The sequence below is a fragment of the Chelonia mydas genome, chromosome 3, assembly GCF_015237465.2.
Source record: "Chelonia mydas isolate rCheMyd1 chromosome 3, rCheMyd1.pri.v2, whole genome shotgun sequence".
Classification (NCBI taxonomy): domain Eukaryota; kingdom Metazoa; phylum Chordata; order Testudines; family Cheloniidae; genus Chelonia; species Chelonia mydas.
In genome coordinates this window covers 17,822,980-17,845,119 of record NC_057851.1, presented here as the reverse complement: position 1 = coordinate 17,845,119, position 22,140 = coordinate 17,822,980, and the positions used below count along the sequence as shown (strand labels likewise).

The 22,140-nt window shown below is 40.3% G+C and overlaps 1 protein-coding gene across 4 annotated transcripts in view; it reads left to right on the top strand.

Moving 5' to 3' along the window:
* The first annotated feature begins 13,257 nt into the window (after positions 1-13,257).
* The window catches only part of KLHL29 (kelch like family member 29), a 573,096-nt gene continuing 564,213 nt past the window's right edge, over positions 13,258-22,140 (top strand). For all 4 annotated transcript variants that reach the window (XM_043542199.1, XM_043542201.1, XM_037893987.2 and 1 more), the window contains exon 1: positions 13,258-13,642. The gene's annotated coding sequence lies outside the window, so the exon portion shown is untranslated. The remainder of the gene's footprint in view (positions 13,643-22,140) is intronic.

The window sequence follows — 22,140 nt, the reverse complement described above, 5'->3', positions numbered from 1 at the left end:
AGAAGGGAGGGTGAGAATCTAGGAGAGATGGGAATTCCTAGGAATAAGGCTTTGGTAGAGGACAAATGTCAAGGTAAGTAACTTTTTGATTTTTAGTTAGCTATTTTAAAGCTGTCCCTTTAACTTGGACTGTGCAGCTGCAATCAAACCACTTTCAAAGAAGAGTTATTCCATAATGTCTCTAGCTCCATTGAAATGGTAATTTAGATATGTTATTCATATGCTGGGTATCTTACAAAGGAGGAAATAAACCAAAGGAAAATGCCTTTCATCCATAGTTAAAAGAAAATGAATTTGGGAGAGGCCTTAAAATCACTGATGGGAGTTAGAAATTGCCTTGTTTATACAGCTTGGCTGAGGTGTAGACGGTGTTATGGAGTAGTCTTCTGCAATTCTGTCCCCTCCTTTTGCAATAGGCTGGCATTTTAAAAAGCCTAAGGACCAGATTATTAAAAGGCTTTAGGTGTCTCAAGGCACAAACAGGCACCTACTGGGATTTTCAAAACCACTAAGCAGGTTAGGTGCCTAAAGCTTCATTGCAAACAATAGTAATTAGGCACCTAACATAGATGCTTTTGCAAACCCCAGTAGGTCCCTATGTCCATCTTTAGGCACCTACATACCTTTGTAAATCTGGCCCCTAGCCATGGACTATGAGCTTGATCATGTGAGATGCTGAGTGGCCTCAGTAGAAGTTGGCTTCGGGGGAGCTAAGGATTCTCATTATGTGATCGGATTGGGCCACAGAGATACATGCCTTCACTGACTGAAATCAAGGTGGGTGTTTACAATTAAGTGATTTCTGTGAAAACCATAAGTAACATAAAAAGAAAAGTCCTTGCAGAAACTGACATAGTATTAGTTAAGTGAAAAGATAGCACTACACTAAACACCATCTCTGAAACAGCTAAATTGGTAGCAAACCACTTTTTAGAGAAATTGCTGTTGATGTAGATATACTATAGTGTCTCTCAAAATAGCCACCCATAGCACAAGACATACAGAAATATACTGTCCAAAAAGATAATGGCATCTCATTTCTACAAAATATACCAGTTAACACTTTCATATGCTGTGTGTGTTGGGACCTAACACATTGTCTACATTATGTAGAATATAACATGGCTAGGGCTTGATTCGGTAAACACTTACACAGATGCATAAGTTACTCATGTGTATAGTCCCACTGGACCAGATCATCCCCTTACATAATAGAAACCCATGGGAAGGGGCTTTGGGGATAGAGGAAGCCTCCACAAGGATACATTCATAGAGATACCCCAGCCCCACACCGGCAGAAGGGTTTTCTCTGTCCCCCTGACAAAAAAGGCTGCAGAGTCTCTCCAGAAAACTTACGGATTCCCTGGGGTCTGCACAGAAGTTCTGTGACTCTGCATTAGTTCCGGCCTTTGATGCCATCTCCCATTCTATCCCCTGGCTGTCCTGAATAGGTAACAGAACCTCATAGCTTCTCTGCAGGATCTGGAAGGACACAATGTGTGCTCCCTTGGCCCCCATCCACTCATCTTCTGTGGAGCTCAGAATACCGTCCTCCAGGACAGAAACTGGTGGGATGACACTATGGAGGCCGCTTAGCCCCCTTCCATGGGAGAAGAATAATATACACATTGGAAGGGTCCCCACCCCATGTTCAGGTCTCGGGGCCATTGAGTTTATGTGAGTAAAGTTAGTTGTGAGCATAAGTATTTGAAAGATCAGAGTCACAGGTGGTAACTTTCAAATATGTTTGAAGTACATGTGACACCTGCTATACCATGCTCTAAGGCCCGATTCAGCAAAGCATATAAGGACATGCTTAACTTCCAGCACTTGAAACCATTTAAGTAAATTACACTTAACCACACAGTCCAGTGTTTTGCTGAATCGGGGCATTAGGACCTGGTCCAAAGCCCACTGAAGGCAATGGAAGACTTGTATTCATTTAAATACATTTTGACTCAAACCTTTAAGTTAGACTTAACATTCGGGTCCCAGTCCCATACCCCTCATGCAGGCTAACCTCCTTGTCATTTCAGTGGGAACTCATCTGAACTTACCTGGGTTTGGTCCCGGAACTGTGGACTGCTTTTTTATGAAAGGAGGAGAGACCGCTGGAGTTTGAATATCATAAGAAGTTCAGGTTTCAGAGTAGCAGCTGTGTTAGTCTGTATCCGCAAAAAGAAAAGCAGTACTTGTGGCACCTTAGAGACTAACAAATTTATTTGATCATAAGCTTTCGTGAGCTACAGCTCACTTCATCAGAAGTTCAGTTCCCTCTTTTTCCACCCACCCCAAAATGCTCAACAAAGATCGTTCTGCAGCTAAAACACTTCTCTAAACAGACCTTGCAGCACTAAGGCTGCTATGGTTTCCCCCATAGTATCAAATCTCCTACCCCAAGACCACGAGGGACCATTTTTATAGTGGCACAGTCCTTTCTCCTCAGTGACCAAAACTGTGAACGGTTCTCAGAACACCACATCAGCTTAATGAAGAGGAAATGAATGAGCAATGGATCTTGAAACTCTAATTCATATTCCTAGATGATGGGACACTTTGCACTTATGCAGCACTTTTATCAGACAATCTTAAAGCACTTTGAAGCCTTGTGGTCAGCCTCACGTTAAGTCAGGTAGTTAATGGCAACACTATTGCACCCGATTATTTGTAGAAGAGTAAATTGAAGTTCACAGGAGTTTTATCTAAGGTCACACAGCCAGAATACAAATTGTAAGTGAAATGTAAATATTTTTATTGGGCTGTATCAGCCTTTCAAAACTGTCATAACAATTTACCAGCTAATAAAATATACTCACCCACATTGCAACAGTGATACTTGCTTATTTAAAAAAAACTACTTACTGTTGTTGATCTGAGTTTTGCCAGCAGGGGTTAAAAGAGATAGAGTTAAAAAAGTACTTGTAGGCAACTTTTATTTATCTAAAGGTACATTAGCTCAGGTCCATACTAAAAAAATAAAATATCAGTATACAAACGTACTCTTTTTCAAACACAGGAAACTAAACTCACACATTGCCTGAAAGTTGCTGACAAGCTCCAAAGAAAGGTGCCCTTTTCCTTTCACTGTCAAACAGAGGTGATCCTGTCATTTTCCTCCACCTTCAGTGGTTATGTCATTGCTGAGGTCAGTTTTGAACAGGACTTGGCTGTTTATGAAATGTGAAATCAACATCAACAATCAGTATCAAGTTCAAGAAGAGAGCCCTGGGCTAGCAAATAAAAAAAATCCTATTTTTCCCCACAATGAGAAAAATCTATATACAGCCACTACCTAAGGGCTTTCATTGCCTTGGGCACAGATGGAATCCATATTTAGAGAATGCAGTCTAAACATTTTCACTCACTGCACTCATTTATTTCAGTGGCAGTCTTCCCTCTACCAGACAATGTTGCCAGTCATGAATCCCTATTTAGATTAAACATGAAAGAGGGTCTATCCTCCCATCAGCACAGTGGGGATTTATTTATACAACCCAAATTAATGTCCTAATCAGAACTGACAGAACAGAACTCAAAATATCCCATCTCTAGAGAGCTAAAGAAATATAGTCTGATCATTTGAGAATCAGCATTGCTTATCATGGCCACATATTTCAGTAAAAGACTTCATGGAGGAAAGTGCTAACAAGAATGAGGTGAATAGTGTATGTGTGTGTGTGTGTGTGTGTGTGTGTGTGTGTGTAAGGGGGTGGGGGAGAATTATCTGAACATTCAGTTGAATTCGAAAGAGAATGCAATTCAGTTCTACCCTGACCGTTCTTATTCATTTGAAGCTAATACTCATAGAGCAATATTTTTATTCAAAAGAATGTATGTGGAACGCACCTATCTCATATGTACTTGCCTGACTATACATTTGCATGCACATGTTTTCATTCTGCAAGTTTTTGCAGGAGTCTTAGTTATGATTTTCCAGCCAACTTGCTTGTAGAACATGTGGTTTCTCTTTCAGACTACTGTAAAACGGAGTTGCCAAAGGGGTGGGTGGGAGAAAATTCCACTTTCCAAAATGTTTTTTTCTGTCCTTAATTATCAGGAACAATTCATTTCTGGGACTGTCCCCATTGCTTGTGAATGTGTGTGTCTCTGTGTAATAGCGAGCCAAAGCAAAGCTTGATAACACCTAAGCTCTGCACAAAGGAAGTGACAGAACAGGGTTACATATAACCAAATCTTTATGTAATCTGACCAGGTTTAGACTTGTAGTATTTGCTCATGGGGTTTGCCTATCCCTAAAGAATCCCTTGAAGTTCAGTCTGGGTAATTAATTATTCAAACAACCTAGCAAAGGATGTGGTAGATTCACCATTACTTGAAGTCTTTAAACCAAGACTGAATATCCTTTTTAAAAAACTGCTCTAGCTCAACTACAAGATATGGGCTTGCTGTAGAAATTACAGGGTGAAGGTCTATGGCCTATGTTATGCAGGTCATCAGATTAGATAATCATAATGGTCCTTTCTGGATTTCAAATCTATGAATTTACATAGATAGCCAGAATGTTATGCAGAATATACTACATAAAAACATTGTTAATCAGGTATAGGGCACCACATCACTCACACAAACACACCATATAATATATAGGAGCTGTGGGTAGATTTTTAAAAATAAGGTCAGAAATTAAATTCTAGACCTCTGCAAAGCATTACCAGGAGCAAAAACAGCATCAGCACTTTTATTCTCACCCTCACATATATGCAGGGTTTAACATAAGCAGGATAACCTACTGTTACATCACTGAGGTGGGATTGTGGAGATCTGGGATCAATTCCCAACTCGGCCACAGACTTCCTGTGTGACCTTGGGCAAATCACTTAATCTCTCTGCCTCATTTTCCCATTTCATGGGATTTTGTAAGGACAAGCTCATTAACATCTGTGAACTGCTCAGATATACCACAGTAATGGAGGCCAATACACACAAAGATAATGTGCAGTTGCTGAACAAACACCTTATTGCATAAGTTTAGGCCTATATATTAAATTAAAGAACTCAGGAAGTAGCAGAAGCAGCAGTAGTAGCTTTCACCCATATACAGGTTGTCACAGGGCTATTTCTCTCAGAGCTGAAATTAACTGTTTGACAAGACTCTGGTAAATGATGTCTCTGTTAAAGTAAATTTGACTGAATAGTCCTGGACACTTTTTTTGTCCTGTCTTCCAGCTCTAGTGCTACTGTAGGTGATGAAATATATGGAATATACCAGTTTATGGTAGGAGGGGACATAATGCTACTGCTTAAAAACAGCACCATGGACACTATTTCTCCAAACACCAAGTCAGAACTCTGGCATTAATACAATTAATTCAATGACAGTGAAAAAGGATAGGATCAGAGGGTACTTGAAAACGAAGTTAAACAAAGTCTTAATAAGTTTTGAAAAATTTTATCAGAAGTGCTGACTTTTCTACAGTAAAGCCCAAACTAATAGGCACTGCCACATAATAATTCAAGATGCTGGACACCACCCATACAGTAAAGTGATTTTACTTTTATTACTGTCCATCATAAATCAAAATGACTCCAGCTGTCTTCTGGGGAAGTTTTAGCAAGTGACTTTGTCATATGTAAGAGAATTCAACTCAGTATATATATTGCTTGTTCTTCTAGGAATAGGTTCCCTTCACTCCCCCACCCACTCCAAAGACAAAGTCATTTCAGCTTACACAACTAAAATCACATTGATTAACCCTTATTTCACCAGTTTCAAGCAAATAACCCTGCCCCTTTGCAAATAGAACTGTGCATGTACACACAAACAATATGTGAGAATGTGGCAGGTAAAACTTGAATATCTACAGAAAATCAGGTATTTTTTTAAGTCTGAAATCTACAGCATGTAATACCAGAACTAATACTCTTGTGGAAAAAGGCAGAGGAAATAGTTTAAAATTCACTAAAACTCACTGCTGATATCCTCCTAAAGTGCTTCATGCTCTGTCCCACTCCCTGAGAGCATCAAACTCACAATGACTTAATCAGATGTGCTCCTCTTCTTTATAAAAGTCATCCAAACAAAGAACAGAAACACTACTATGTGACTTAGGTAACCAATCACAACTTGAGCGAAAGATTGTGAGCACAGAACACTTGAAGTGAACAGTTCATGAACAATGCATACACAGGAACATGTTCACTCACATTTGTTGAATCACATTAATTGACAACCACATATAAAACACATCCGTGCCATGGACAATTTACAAAGAGAAGGAAAGGGCTATATCTGAGGAATAAGTTGTTTCTTAGGAATTGTTTGCCTAGTTGTCACCACTAGGCTCCCTGAAAACTACTTTATAAAAAGACATTATTCAATGTGCATGTGTAATAGCAAATATCAACATTAGAAAATCTCCTTGCTCATATAGGGTAACTGAAAAGAAGTATGTTTGCTACAAATCTGCTATCAATATCGAAGCCCAGTATAACCCTTGGGTAAGGGGGGCATTACAGGGATAGATCACAGGTAGGAGGAGGTGTGGGACTAAACAAGGTCCACAAATGGCCATGGCAATTGGGACACAGAAATGGGGACCTAAAATTGCCTCATGCTCAGTCCTTCTAGTGCTGCCAAGGGCAAGCAGGAATAAATTTGCTCTGGAAAGTCTGTATCGTACATGTACGTTTTCAGGGCGGGAGACCAGGATGCTGTAATATAGGTACAGTGAACACAGAGTTTCTGTATATAGTTCATCCTGTGAGAACTCCTCCATTATGTAATACATTTAAAGCTAGTCTGGAGACAACATTTGACAACATAATGTGGGGAACAATCCTGCATTGGCAAGATCATAAACTAAAAACCTTAACTGGTCTTTTTCAACTCTAATTTCTATTCTGTTTACCCTGTTGTGATCTTTAAAGTCCTCAGGGCCAGATTTTAAAGGTATTTCGGAATTGTGATGGGGGTATAAGCCCCACACTGGGGAACCAAGGGTTAACAAGCAGCTCTGTGCACAGAAGGCCCCACCCAGCCACACCTGCTCGGGCAATGGAGACCCAGCCAAAAGTGGGCCACCAGATCAGTCAAGGTGGATAAAATAAGGGAACATTCATATGCTGTTTGCTTCTGCTGAGAGGCTGCAGGAATGCCACAGCACCTGGACCAAACTCTGTTGCCGAGCCACTGCAGACCCCCATGGAGACCAGGAATGGTGGGCTGTGATTGTAGGACAAGAGCCTCCGGGTCACTGTGAAGGAGAACCATCCCTGTGAGTCCATAAGCTGACCCTGTGGTGACTTTGGAGGAGAAGAGGCTAAGGTCGGAAGGGACCCATGGAGTAGGCTTGGTGCTGTCTGCCCCCAGGCCACATATCTGACCTGCCAGTGACAAGGCCTTGGGCCTGGCGGAGCAGGGAGGGTCCAGGTTGTGCTACAGCTGACCCCACAGACTCGCCCTGTACTGCTGCAGGCTCTTGCCATGGGGCAACACTGTCCCTCCCCCCTGTCCCGACAGTGACTTCATGAGATTTTCAAAAGCACCTTAACTCATTGATTTCAATGGATATTATGCACCTAGATTCTTTTGAAAATACCACTAGACACCTAAATACCTTCAAAAATCTGGCCCCAGGTCCCAGGGCTTATAAAGTCCAATATTTAACAGTCAAGAAGAGGTCATCTTGGGCCCATTCCTAATGTCTCAGGTACAACTCAGATGGAATTTCAATGGTAGTACTTCCTGAGTAATGGCTGCAGGGCTGGACATTTTATAGACCATTGAAAAAATAAATTGACAAAAATTCCTCTATAACCAGATAATAACTAAAGGTTATTGTTTCTGTTAATGTCAGCAATAAAAACCCAGGAGGATTGCACAATCTTACATTTAGATGGGTAGCTGAACAATAATCCTACATAGCAAGTTCATATTATGATTTACTTTCAGATGCTTTAAAATGTAAAAATATGTAACAAGATAAGCGGTTAAACATGAGAGGAAAAATGCCAAGTAAACCTGATAGTGTTGTGCTCAAAGCAGGAGTTTTGGTCTAGTCACTGAGGCCTGATTTTTAGATGTGCTGATTACCTTAGCTTCGATTTAGTGAAAGTAGGTGCTTGGCACTTCCGAGCATCAGGCCTAAAGAGTCTCAAGTTGGCCATTCAAAATTAGAGGCTGCTCTTGAAAATGTGAGTGGTAACCTCTCTGTGGTTCAGTGTGTAAAATAAAGACAATACTTTTCATTAGTGTTTATAAAGGACTTAAAGGTGACCATGAAGGGAAGGCACTGTGGAAGTGCAAAAGTATTGTTATGTAGTGTGAGCTGGTGAGGTTCCCATCTTGCTCTCAAATACTGCACACATACTATTTAGAGTCGAAAGTCACCGGCTTCTTGGGGTTTGTTTTTATTAGCACGTGACATAAAGATCAGCTCAAACCTCCTCCAGCTTGGCTGTTCCTAGGGCCCAGACCATAGGACTGCTGTATTCCCACTCTAGAACCTTTGTCTCCCAAAAGCCACTCCCACGTCCCTTATCCAACCACCTGCTCCAGTGAGCCAGCAGAACCCAGTTACCATGTGTTGATTCTGCCGTAAAAGGTTAAAAGGGTGAGGTGTTTCACCAAACACTTGCAGACTGGTATGTACGGCTATACAGTTGGGGTTAAATCCTTGCTCCACTAAAGCCAATGTGAGTTTGCCATTGATTTCCACCGGGCCAGGATTTTGCCCTAGACATAATAGCAATATAAAATGTAAATTTATTTTAGACAGCTCATTCAAGCTACAAACCTTCTACAAGAAGATTTTTAAATGTAAATTTCTATTCCTCTCATTTTTTAAAAAATTGAAAATTAAGGATAATTAAAACACATATGCAGACAAAACTTAAAATTACAAGCACCAACTAAAACTCTCACTATTAAAAACAAATGAAATTATATTATTATAAAAATGTAATAAATTGGGTCTGATTTTTACTGACATTAAGGCCCCATCACACTGTTCTGAAAACCTTGTAACAAACTGCTGGAATGAGTAAAAGACTTATTTGGAAGTTCATATATCAAATGTCTCAATACTCCGTTACGCTGCTCTGGCATACTTCACTAGAAGAAGTGTGTTCTGACAACATCCTACATGTGAACTTCCAAAAAAAGTCTTGTGGTCATTCCAAAACTCTGTTACTAGAATTCCCAGCAGCAGAAAAATTACAGTGTTTCAAATATGTAATACTAGTCTCCCCATTTTTGAGGATGACATTGACAATCATAGTTTGTTCTAACTGGTCTTCACATAGCTCCATAGATCAGTTTGGAAAGAACATTTACCCTACTGATCACAGAGCCATTGGCTTGGTTCTGTTAATTGAGCTGTGCCTTGATTCCATGCGTGGAACTGCACTTCCAGCTGTGTAATGCAGTTCTTCTCAAAGTCATGGACACTCACCCTTGCGGCGTAGTAAAATACCCGTGTACGTGATAAAGAATATGTCCACCGGTTCAAAATGGAACTGGCACTTAAGACACAAAGTTGGGATGCACAGCCAAGTTTCCTTGCCTCTGGTCGCAGACACATCTCTCCGGCTAATCCTTAAACTATCTCTGGTGTCTAATAAATGTTCTTTGGAAATTAAATCTTTTTGCCTTGGAATTGGACTCGATTGTGCAAAAAGCAAGAATTTTTAATAGCGTCTCAATACCCCTAAAATAAATAAAAATGTCCCTCCTCTCTCCTTTCTGCAGCACACTCAGTCCTGAGACCTAGGGTTTATCACAGGATAACTGGGTAATGTTTGTGGAAGCCCCTTGATAAAATACTGGCACTATCCTGGTACCTGCCTGGTGCTGCCAACAGCTGATCTGACTGCAGTGTCATCAGCTATTATGAAGAATGGAACAAAATGTACAGTAAAGTAAGTAGTTCTGTATGTCCTCTGACATTGTCACCAAAATATGGGCCTGATGCTGTGATAATGTAAGACACCCTTGGTTTCAATACAATCAGTACAGATAAGGGCAAATAGCAGTACTCCCATGCTAATATAGGGTTTTAATATAGTACTGTATAGTAGCAGGCAAAAATCTCTCCTTTCTGGAGAGTAAGAGGATCCACTTGCATGCTACCAGCTGACTGTCTCATCTCAAGGTGCTGCCCTTGTATCTCAGATTTTCATAAACAACCTTCTATCTGCTCTTCCAGTCACAGCTCCACAAATCATTTAAAACAAAAACAAAAACAAAACACAGCTTCTGGTTCTCTGTAGACTGACCCTCTATTTCATCAGCATCCAAACTTTTTAGGAAATTAAATGTGGGAATCTTGTTTTATCAATATTACCAACACAACCCATATTATTAATCCCTAAAAGAAATGCTTGGCAAGCTGCCAACCCTTTTTGCATACTGCAAGTTAGCAATCACATGTTGTAGATAGCACTGGGTCATTCCCGCTATCAGGAACAGTGTCCTAAGCTCAGAGAAATGTCCTGAAAGATCAGGCACTGATCTTGGTTTTAAAGCAATATATGCCACCGTGCACACATTGACACCACTGATCTATGAACAAGATACCCAGAATCATTTTTCTATCCACCTGCCCCCTCACAAATCCAGGATGCAAATGGTTCAATGGGAAATTAGGAGAGCAGGTTTTTCTTCTGGAAATGGACAAAACAGGAAGAAAGAAAATGAGTGCAGCTGACCAGAGTTAAAATGAACTCCCTTCTCCTGAAATGATCACAGTTAATATGACAATGCAAATGCAAATGCTTAAATTAGCTGACAATACAGTATTTACTGTGAAAGGTATATTCACTATTAGATTGATCAGTGGGGAAAACTATGGGCCATATTCTGAGTTACTCTGGTTTAAAACTAGAATAACTCCCTTGAAGTCAATGGAGTTACTTTGAATTAGATCAGAATCTGGCCCATTTCCCCCGAATAGAGCAAATTGGTAATATTAATATTTTGAGGAGGAAAAAATCCAGAGCAAGATTTAAACTTCCTCTGCCTTGTAAAATACTGTGAGGTGAAAGATAAAAGCATTGGAAAGTGGTAAGAACACTTGAAAAGTGTTGTACGAGTGTTAACTAGTTACTTATCACAAGAGACCAGTGAGGGAGTGAAATGGAAGCACTTATGCTAAAAAAACACCAACAATAACAAAAAAACCGAGGACCGTTCCACATAATTCCACGTAACTGCAATATTTTGTAAATAATAAACAGAGGTGATTGGTCAAGGTCACGAAGCAAAGTACTAAGCATTAAGGGAGAGCAAGACAAACCAGTACTTCAAAATCACTGTGTATAATTAAGGATTCTGAAGAACCTCTGCATCATGCTCTCTTCTGTCTTCACACATTCACTCTGAGAACATTCAAATGCCACAGGGAGACTGACATGCTACTTGTTAGGTCAACAGTCCCATAGAGATTTCTTCTCATCAGATTCTGGGTCAACTACATACTCTGGGCAAATAACACAGCACCAGGGCAAATAACATTAAACGGGGCTCTTGTATTTTAGAAAATGGAAAAAAAATGCATGAAAATCAAAAGAGTGTGTCGCTTGTGTTTGCTAAATAATTTAAACTGTTCTGAACTTCTGACCCTCACATTGCATAGCAGTGTAAAAGACTGAAGATTTCAGTGTTCATACACCATATATCATCAGCAAGAATTTATGGTGTATTAACATAGTTCTTTCCTATTTCAGAGTAAGGCCATGTTCTGCTAAAAGCATTCTAATAGTAATAATCATCATTGTTATTTTTAGAAATCTCTTACTCTATTGCAATAAGATATTTTCATTTTTGTGTGTGTGGATGGGAAGAGGGAGGAAAATTAAATAGTTCTTTTAACCTACCTCCCTGTTGCCTCCTAGGCAGTAAAAAGGATATGCCCTTTCTTCAAACATTTTTTCATTGCCCATTTGTGTACACTGGATTGCTTCCCTGCTCTTCATTGTTCTGGATGATACTTTAGCTGTTTTTTGGCATGTCTCTCTGATGGTCCATGTGTTAGAGCATATATATGTCCTTCCTACGCATGCTATAATTTTTAAAACCTGATTTGATTACACTTATTCTACATCTGTATGAACTATGATAGTGTTCTGCATGTTTTTAAACTATTGCATTTACAGTACATGCACAGATCAGAAAATCACAATGATACAGCATATCTCACAATATATATAATCTGCCATATGTACATATATGTTATACTGTACAAGTGTACATATTTTTTAAAAAAATCTGGAATGAAAGGTGCATAAGGACTTATCCAAAAACAGCAACTGACTTCACTGGGCTTTGGATCAGGCCCATAGACCAATGCCCATGTATTTCTCATAAACTATAGTATACATATTACTTTTGAAGATGACTGGGAGGTTCATGACATTTGCAGAAATATTATATATTTCACATTATATATGTGTCTATGTGTGCTATATATATATATATGTGTGTGTGTGTGTGTCTATGTGTGCACTCACATAGGCATACACTATATATGCATACACACGTGTATACACATACCCATCACATATATGTTTCTTAAAGTGGCATAAACCTGCTACTCTTAAATTATGGGAAACATGCAGCTATACTTTGCGTGCTTTTACCTGGCCTTAAAAACACGCTTTGTTTAAGTGGATTTCTAAGTAACATAACAGGGAACGCTAAACGCCTGCACGTGGTTATTTGTGTACGGTCTAAGGAGGGAGAGTCTGGGTTTATTCTCAGGGATACTCATGGACAGGTGATTTAGAGTGGCAGCCAACAACCATGTGCTGTGTGTGAGCATGGGCACAGGCGCAATGGATGGCCGTGGGAAACATGCAGGAGTCCCGGCGCCGCGGGCAGACAGACCTCCTCTATCTCGCTGTTCCTTTACCAGCCGCCCGGTGGTCCCACATGTGCGTGTCTAACTTCCCCGGCGAGTGCTGCCACGGATCGCTCGGCTCGGGCTCTCCCTCGCACCCCCGGGAGTGAATGCGGCTCCCCGCCTCGCGGCTCCGCGGCCGCCGGCCCATCCCCGCGTTCCCTGGGGCCGCAGCCCAGCCGGCACCCGGGGCCCCAGGCAGAGCCGCGCGCGCCGCAGCCCGGCGGCTCTCCGGTGCCGAGTGCCCGCTGCAAACCCCTCCTGCGGGGGGCGGCTGACACACCGGTGGGGAGCTCGGCTCCGAGGAGTCCCCGCCTCCCCCCCTTGGCCCTCCCTCCTGCTGCTGTGATTGGTTTCGCCCGCCCCTTGCCTGGGCTCGGAGGCCGCCTCCCTCCCCATCTAAAGCGGACAGTCTGTGAACAGGAGGGAGCCAGAAGGGAGCATGGTACCGACTCCGCACCAGCCTCCTCCTCCGCTCTGCGCACACCGCCCCGCCGAGCCCCCTGCTGCCTGCGCCGCCGCCGCCGCCGCCTCCTCGTCGCCCAGGCTCCGGAGCCATCTGAGCCGCTGGGCAGCAGCTGAGAGGCAGCCCCAGAGGTGCGGGGCTTCGCATTAGTGGGGGGGAGGCTGCAATGCATAAGCCGCCGCCTCCTCTTCCTTCTGCCGCCGCCGCTGTCTGTGTGCATCCTCCCCCAGCCTGAAGAAGCCACCGTGCAGCCGCTTCGCCTGCCAAGGACACGAGCCCGCGTTTGCCCCCCCCGGTGCGCACCGCCCAGCGGGGAGAGGTAGGAGCCGGGCAGATGCCAGGGCAAAGCGGGGATGGCTAGAGGGGGCTGTGCAGCCCTGCCCGGGAGGATGGAGGGGCTTGGCGCCCAGGTGACAGTCCTTGTGTGTATGTGCGTGTGCGCGCCTCGGTGTTGTGTGTCCCTTAATAGTGTTGTTGTTGTTGTTGTTGTAAAGCTTGGGGTTTGCCCGCAGCAGCAGCCTCCCGTGTATTGAACGCCTGGCTAATGAATCCCCTGCGCCTGCGCTTGCTCTCTGCATTAAAAACTTCCTGCCTGTGTGTTTGTGTGGCAGCGAAGAGAGGCGGGTGCCATGGGGTAGCCGAGGTTTGGGGAGGGGTGTGTGTATTCCCCTTCCCCCCCCCATACCTATACCAACTCCACTATAGCCACACAACAAAGTGAGCCCCCCCTCCCCACACACACACAGCCCAACCCACAACTTCCCGCACTTGGTGTGGCCGTGGGCACCTGACACATCCAGGCGAGGGGCTGCTGCTGACAATATTTTGAACGAGGGTGGTGGTTATTTTTTAAGAGGCATCTGTTGTAACTGCCTCCTTGAAACGCACACCCACAGCAAAACCATCGACCCCAGAGGCAGAGGCTAGCTTTAAAACTGCCTGAGAATTAATACAAAAAACGGGGGAGTCTTTCTGCCCCAAATGAGAGCCGCCAGGTCTGTTTGCCCCTATTTGTGTGTGTTGCCTTGAGGGTATTTTTTTAAAAGCATGATATGAATATCTTGATATCTGAGTAACTTCGAGACAAAACATTGATTTTTTTTTAAAAAAAGTGAAATCAATAAATCACTTCTAAATCTGTTTCCCACTCATTGTGTAGTCCCAGATGAAATTTATTACTTGTTTTTTATTTATCCTTGTGCTGTTTTTTGTAGGTGTTCTATGCATCATCCCTTGGGTACCTTTTTTTTTTAATCTGTGGTCTTGTTAAGGTTGAGAATGGAGTAGGACTACTTTTTTTTGTTGTTGTTGACACTGAGTGGATGTGACTGTCTTTGTCAATCTATAATGCAGGTCTGTGGACATCATGATTTTTGGTTCAGGTCCCCAGATAAAGAGGGAAAAAAACCTTCTCCGGGGCTTTGCAGAGGAGTTATTAATACTCTCCATAAATTCTGCATGCTTATGATCTGTCTTTTTTTTTTCATGTAATCTTGTTTATTAAATAGTGAGTTCCTAGATTTTTTGAGACATGGTATGATCATTCTTTTACCAAAAAATGCTGAAGCCTTGCTTATGTAAAATTTGATTTTTTTTTTTTTTTTTTTTTGAAACTGAAAACTGTTTAGAAAAATAGTATTCTGGCAACTAGATTAAGGGAGGAACAATCCAAATTTTTCATCAGGGAAGGAAAACTAAGATGTGTAAATGCTTGCTGTAGGCATTTTATTTATGTTTCTATGGTTCATGTATATGAAACTGCTAAACTGAGAAACTGTTTTTCTTTGTTAGGTATATCTTTTTAAAGTGTGTGTGTGTGTGTGTGTGTGTGTTTAAAAATGGTTTAAACATGCTTAGCAGGCTATCTTTTGAGGTCAGTTTTCAGCTACTTAAAAACCCAGCTACTGTAGCTTTAAGGTGACTGCAGATAACAGTATTACTGTCTCTTATAATTAGCAATCTGCTGAAACTTTAAATCCCCCTTGATAGATGTTATGATCGGTGTGAGAGAAGCAGCAGTTTTGCAGCCAGTTTTCTTCCCCCCCCTTAAATAAAGCAACAGTGTGTCTCTTTATTGTGTTCTAGATTAAATTGACTATGACACTTTTCTTTAGAAAAGTAAACTACAGCCATATTTTATACTGACGTTCAACTCCTTCAAACTTTAGTTATGCTCAGTAGAAGTCTTATTCTTACCTGAATAGCTAATGTATGTTTTCTGTTCTTATAACATGTCCTCGCGGTAGCTATTTATGGAAGTCTTTTCCAATGTATGATCAAACAAGGCAGACATGAAAGTAATTTGGCATACTGACCTACCTAGATCAACACTTAACAAGTATATGTAAATTACAATGTTCATTACTTCTTCCTATGTAGTTATGTCTCATAAGACCAGTTCTGACATTTTAACAAGAACTCATACCCTAAATTTGTAGGTTGCCTGTATTATTCAAGATATTTGCTATTTTGAGAATGAGTAAATATTATTATCATTTATTTTAAAGCCAGTTATGTCCAGTGGTCATTTTACAGGTAATGGTCATTAAAGTTTCATTTTGACCTTTTGTAGTTCGTGCTCTACAGAACTCTAAATAAAATAGTTAAAAATTTCATGATATAAAAGTTGCATTGGATTCAAGTGGGCTTGGAAGAACTACTGTGTATCTGAAAATTCAAAAACTCCCAAGTTTTCAGTGCATATCTGCCATCCTTTGTAGCTTATGAAATGTGAGTACTTTCCCTTGACAACAAAACCCATGAACAAATGTTCAGCATGAATTATACTGCTTAAATAAAATAATCTATGGTTGTCGTGGTTACAAACAGAGTAAGGGTTACTAGTTTTCATCTGCATGCAGTGGGGTGGGGGTAGAAATTTACATTCCTCATGAGAGTTGGTCATATTTCAAGTACCCAATATGTGAGAGAACCTAATTCACTGTTCTGCTTTTGTAAAAGACTTGCTGGACCAAAAAGTGGTAGAATGTAGGAGAAAACCTTTTCTTTTTCTATCACTAGACTCAATTCTATCCCTATTTCTACCTGCAGAGTAGTATTCAGTAAAATTGCTGCTCTTACTTTCCAAACAACATTAAAAAGTATATTGCATGTAGAGTGACTGGAACTTCTAATGATTAAAGGAATGCAGCACACGCTCCAGTAATACACAGTTCTAGAATTTAGATTTGTGTATTTATGATCTGGCATCACCACTACCAGCACTTTAATGTCCACTTACAGTGAGGAACTCATTGTCTGCTGCAGTCTTTTATTCATCCATGACTTCTTTGCTAATCCTGACAATTCCTTTTTTTTTTTGCTCACTTGTACTGGGCCCAATTCTCCTCTCTTATGCAGGTATTAATCCATTGACTTTGCTAGAGTAATTCCACCTGTATACTGTTTGAGAACAGAATCAGGCTCTTGATATTTTGGCACCTAACTGTTGGCATCAGTCCCAGTGCTGCTTCTCTCATCTATTGTTTGCTCATCTGAAATTAAATTTTTGTCCATTACTACTTGTTTTTCCTGACCTTTTAATTTAGTTCCTAAAACTGGTGTACCTGATGTTTCATCAAGCATACCAGAAATGAAGAGCTCCCTTTCTACCTCCCATCTGACTCTAATAGAAGTTACACATTATATGTTAGGAAAGCATATCCTTGGATGTGTAAACAGATTAGTCCCATTTCTTCCTTGCTTCTCCCCCGGCAAGGTATGACTGCATTGTACTATTAGCGTTTCTTTTTCCTTTACTAATTTTATTAAAGAAACTGAATTGTTAACAGTGTGACCAGTAAAAAGACGTTGTTGGATGTACAATGTAATACAGACTAGCTGAGTAATGTAGGTCATGGATTAAGGAAAATAAGCATGCTATTCTAAAAATTCTATGAATGACTTGTCTGGTGACAACACACTGTTCCACTTGGATTTATTGCAAAATGATGCCTTTGGAGTCTTCAGAACCCTATCATCAATAAACTCTGTACACCTGGTAAAGATCTAATCTTGCAGTTACTCTGGTGTGTAGTCCAATCATATCAGTGGGGCTACACGCAAAATTACCTCTTTCCCATAGTGCAAAGACTAATAATCTGTCTATTTTAGTATAATTTCTCCAATATAGAAGAGCAAATTCTTTTTGCTGATGATGAGTTTTTGCCGAGAAGCATGAGAATTTGATAACCATTAGCTGTGGTACTAGAACAATAGATTCTATGATTATTCATATGTCTGATATTTTTATGTATCGGGGGTAGCCGTGTTAGTCTGTATCCACAAAAACAACAAGGAGTCTGGTGGCACCTTAAAGACTAACAGATTTATTTGAGCATAAGCTTTCGTGGGTAAAAAAACACTTCTTCAGAGGCGTGGAGTGAAACTCTCTGCCCAGATAATACCCTGCAGCAATGAATTCCACATTCATATATATCCTAAACCCCCATAAACAAATGAGTGGATTGATATTACACATTATTCTTTAAATAAAGGGTAGTCAAAATTTTGGGGTCCATTCAAATGCGCCAGGCAGTTTGGATTTTGTCTGCCTATTGGCTACCCCTGCTTTAAATAAACATATGGCTAGTTCAAATGGTCATATTATCCTTGTGCAATTCTCTTGGCTATTTTCATGAAACCTTCTTAAAAGACAAAGGACCAGCTTCACTAGCTCAGTTAGCTAACTGTGTTAGAAGTACCATGCATTTAGAGCCATTAATTACTGAAGTAAGGGATGGTATTGCAAATATCCTCCTAGAAATATCTTACCAACAGCATCTTTAACTGCAGGAATATATGAAACGTAAATGGCTTTGATATGCCTCTATCATCTTTACATTTCTTCTGTTTCCAGTGGTACAAAGGCTTCTTTCTGAGCTATTAAAAATCTAATATGGGAGCACTGTGTCATTGGATTCATAAAAAACAGCATGCTTCACAAATCTTGGGTACATGCTGTTGTTTAATTGTAGGTTATGGTTTGTTGTTTTTAACTACAGTTTCATCAGAAGTTTGAAAACTGTTCATATTAATCCGTATGAAGAAAGTTCTCTTTGCACTGTCATTTTTGCGTGGTCTTGGTCATAATTTAGTTTCAAGTCACACTTTTCCATAAATATTTTTGAAGCTTTTTTAGCTTGGAATTTGATATTTAGAATAGCTGGAATAACAGCTTTCTTAGAACATTTTTCCTAATCACTATGTTCTGTTTTCTTTTTGTTGGGACACTAGGTCTAGATTTTAAAGTGATAAATTTGGCTAGTTACCATAACTGGCTTTAACTTTGAAATGTCAGACCTCTTCCTGACACCATTACAAATTTGAGGCAACCTGCAACCTTTACGTGCACTGACTGACTTGCACAACAGTTTCATCTGTAATCTATAGGGGCTATAGAGAAGACTAATCCCTTAAAGCTTGGGTCCTCTCTGGTAAATTCATCATTCCTTTTTGCAGTAATGCCATATGTTAAAAATGAATGCTGACTCAGTCTGCAGTAAAACATTTTTATAACAGGTGATTATAAAATGAAAGAGCTATTACCAGTGCCTTTTCATTAGGGATATTCGTGTTCATTTTTGTGTTTATTTGTATAGATCATGATTCTTTTCCCTGAAAAACTAGACCAGAAGAGTTTGCATAAATGTGGGTGAAAAGTGCACCTTTGGGTCCAAGAATGTTACTCTAAGGGTATTGTTTCGAAACTGAGACAATGTAGTCAAATTCAAGGAAATCTTCCACTGTATTGTAGCAAATGAATCTTATCAATCAACTGAAAACTGTCAAATGTGTGCATGTTGCAGGAATCTGCATTGTAAAGTGCATATATAGTGTGGAAACTCTGTAAAGATTCCCTCAAATTCACACACAAATAATTCAGATTGTACTGTTCTTATACAGTAGGTCTTATAAATTCAATATCTGCCTAATATGTCGAGCTGGACTTTAATCATACATCTATTGATATTTTTGAACATTGAGAGAGACTCATTATCTGTGTTCATCTCTAAAAAGCATGATTTGCATCACAATGCAGACAGTAAAAACCCAGGACTTAAAGTGTAATTTAAAAGCTTTTGCTTCAGACACTTCTTAAGATCTGTGTTGATGAGTAATTAATATTTAAATCAAATAATACCGTTCTGAGAGATGCTTTGTCAGACCTTGTTATAAGACTCTGATTTTGTTTTTGGTCTGTGAACACTACTAGTGGATATGCAGATCACAGTGTGCTGAACTGCTCAAAGAAAAGTTTCCTTTCAGTATGATATTCAAACACACTAGCTTCTGTAATGAAGAAGAATACACAGAACTCAAATACCTTTGTTTTCCATTTTGAACACCAGTCGGATAAACTACAAATAAAAAACGAACAAGGGAATGATGGGGAAAGGTTCATTGAACCCACAAAATGGTCAGGTGACTCGATGAAATATTCACACGTTGAAACAAACACAACTGTACTCATTGAAATAGTTTTGTTTTTTTTTTTTAAAGAAAATGATGTGTACCACACACATCTTTTAACCGTATTTCTCAGCTAGTATATTCCTACACATGTCAAGTAATGAGAAATGCTAAGTTGGAAGGTTTCAAATTAAAACAGTTCTTGTTTTGCTGGGGTTTTTTTGGTTTTGTTTAGTACAAAAAAACTACTTTTGACACTTCAGAAAATGCTTCAAAAATAACTTGCAAGCTAAACAGGATTCTGTCAAACTTCTTGCTCCCCTTCTATGGGTTGAAAAGCAGTACAGAAAATGTCACCTCAAAAAAGTAACTTTATCTTTTCCTCTCTCTGGAGACTCAGGAGGCCCTGCAACCAGAATGAAAGCACCCCCTTTACCACACTCAGTATAGATAAACAGGACTATCCTGGGTAGTGCCTGCTCAGTGGCTAAAGTACTGGGGCTGGGAAAAATGACAACAAAGGAGGGATTTTTATTTATTTTTGTGGCTTTGTGTGTGTAGTGACTTTGTTTGTTTTGCCCTGCCCCCCATTATCTCTCCTGGGTGTGTCCGGTTTTTGTTTAAGAAGATAAAAGTGAAAGCAGTAAGGGCCTCATGTGGGGGGATGTTGTAAATGTTGAAGTGGTGGGATCGAACAAATTTACTTCCTTTAAAAATAAGGTACTAGATAGTCCTGTGGTATGTCAGAGAGTTGCCAAAAGGTAAAGGTAGGTGGGTGTGACTAGTGTAAGAAAGTGAAACTCTAGAGTAAAAGTTTCCTTTTTAATGCTATAATACTATCTGTAATGCTTAAAGGTGATCTCAGCGGGACCTGAGGGTCCTATAAATGAGAGTCACATCTGTAGTAAGCCATTTCTCTCCTCTCTTTGCCATCAAAGCTGCTGATGGGGACAGATAAAGAGAGAAGGAAGGTGGCAGCCATAATGATGCCTGTGTAGTGCCCTGTGTCCATTGCTGATTCATTCCTCCCCTCATTTTCCCCCATGCTGACCCCTGCTAGCAGGGAGCATTGTGCAAGTGCTCATGAGGTTGACTCCCATCCCAGGAAAGGAGTTTGAGGCCTATTGAACTCTGCCTATTGCAGGTAGGCTTCGACAAAGGTGGTGTGTTGCTTTTAGTCTTAGAGACTCTCATTGGAGTAGGCAGGCACAAACCCCTCCAAGGCTCTTGCTGAGTGATGTCTTACTCACCAAGTACCCTACTAGACTAGGTTTAGCATATTTTCCCCTTTTAACTCTCTCTAACTGTGGTTATTTTGACATTTAAAGAACCTTCCCCGTCTGTTCCCTCACCCCCCTGCCCGCGCACCCCGTTTCACACACAACTTGACCTCTTGCATCTGAAAAGCTCAAATACTAACACAGGCATTCTGTACTCTGTCCTCCTGGGAGCAGAGGAGTACCAGACATAGTCAGCATATTGTGTGTTGAGGGATTATGAGAAACACTGTACTTGCCTCTTGAGGAGACGGGAGTAGAGAGTGTGTGGTTAGTGTTTCCAGTGCACTCTGACAGACTTGCTAACACAATGAAAGGCACAGTGTTAACCATACTGCACTGCCCTCATTCTTTTTTTCAGACCCTATTTTTAGCTATTAATAGAAGAAAAGTGTATGGAAAATCCACTGCTAAGTTAGTCTCTCTCTTGCTCTCCTTCTTTTTAAAATTGTTTTTGTCTTTAAAGATTATTTCAGATTTTCAAACATCAGGCATGCTGATCAATTCCATTAGAAGTGAATTAATTTGGCAGAAACTTGCATGTATTCACATGTGGTATTGCTTCTTTTTTCTGTATCCTCTGTTTTAAAAACAATTTAGCCAGGCATGCCAATTGATCTTCTATTAGCGGCCACTGTCTATCTTAATTCTTTCTATCAATATATGTTGCTTGTACAATATTTTGCAGTAGCCTGCTTGTAGGTAGGGATGGTAGGTCAGTAATATTAATATGTACTTTGTTTCTGTTTTTAATATTTAGGCATTATAGAATTAGATTAGGGGTCAAATGCTGCTCTTAGTTATTCATGCAATTCCTCACAAATCAATGAATGGGTGTAAGGATGTAAAAGAGTAGAATTTGTCCCTTGTAATCAAATTCTGGTTTCATGGACACTAATGTCAATCTAGATTTTTCTCTCTATATAAATACCCAGAATTGTTGACCCCAAGTGTTTAAAAAAAATCATGAGATTCTTCAATATAATACATTTTGGGATTATTTTTAGTTTTATTTTTTTGAGTCTTTAGATTCAGTTTTTTCCAGCTGTATTTTCTACAGCCATGAGGGCTACAAACTCACTTCTTAAAAGTAAGATGTGTCTCTTGTAATCTCATATTTCTGAGAGCT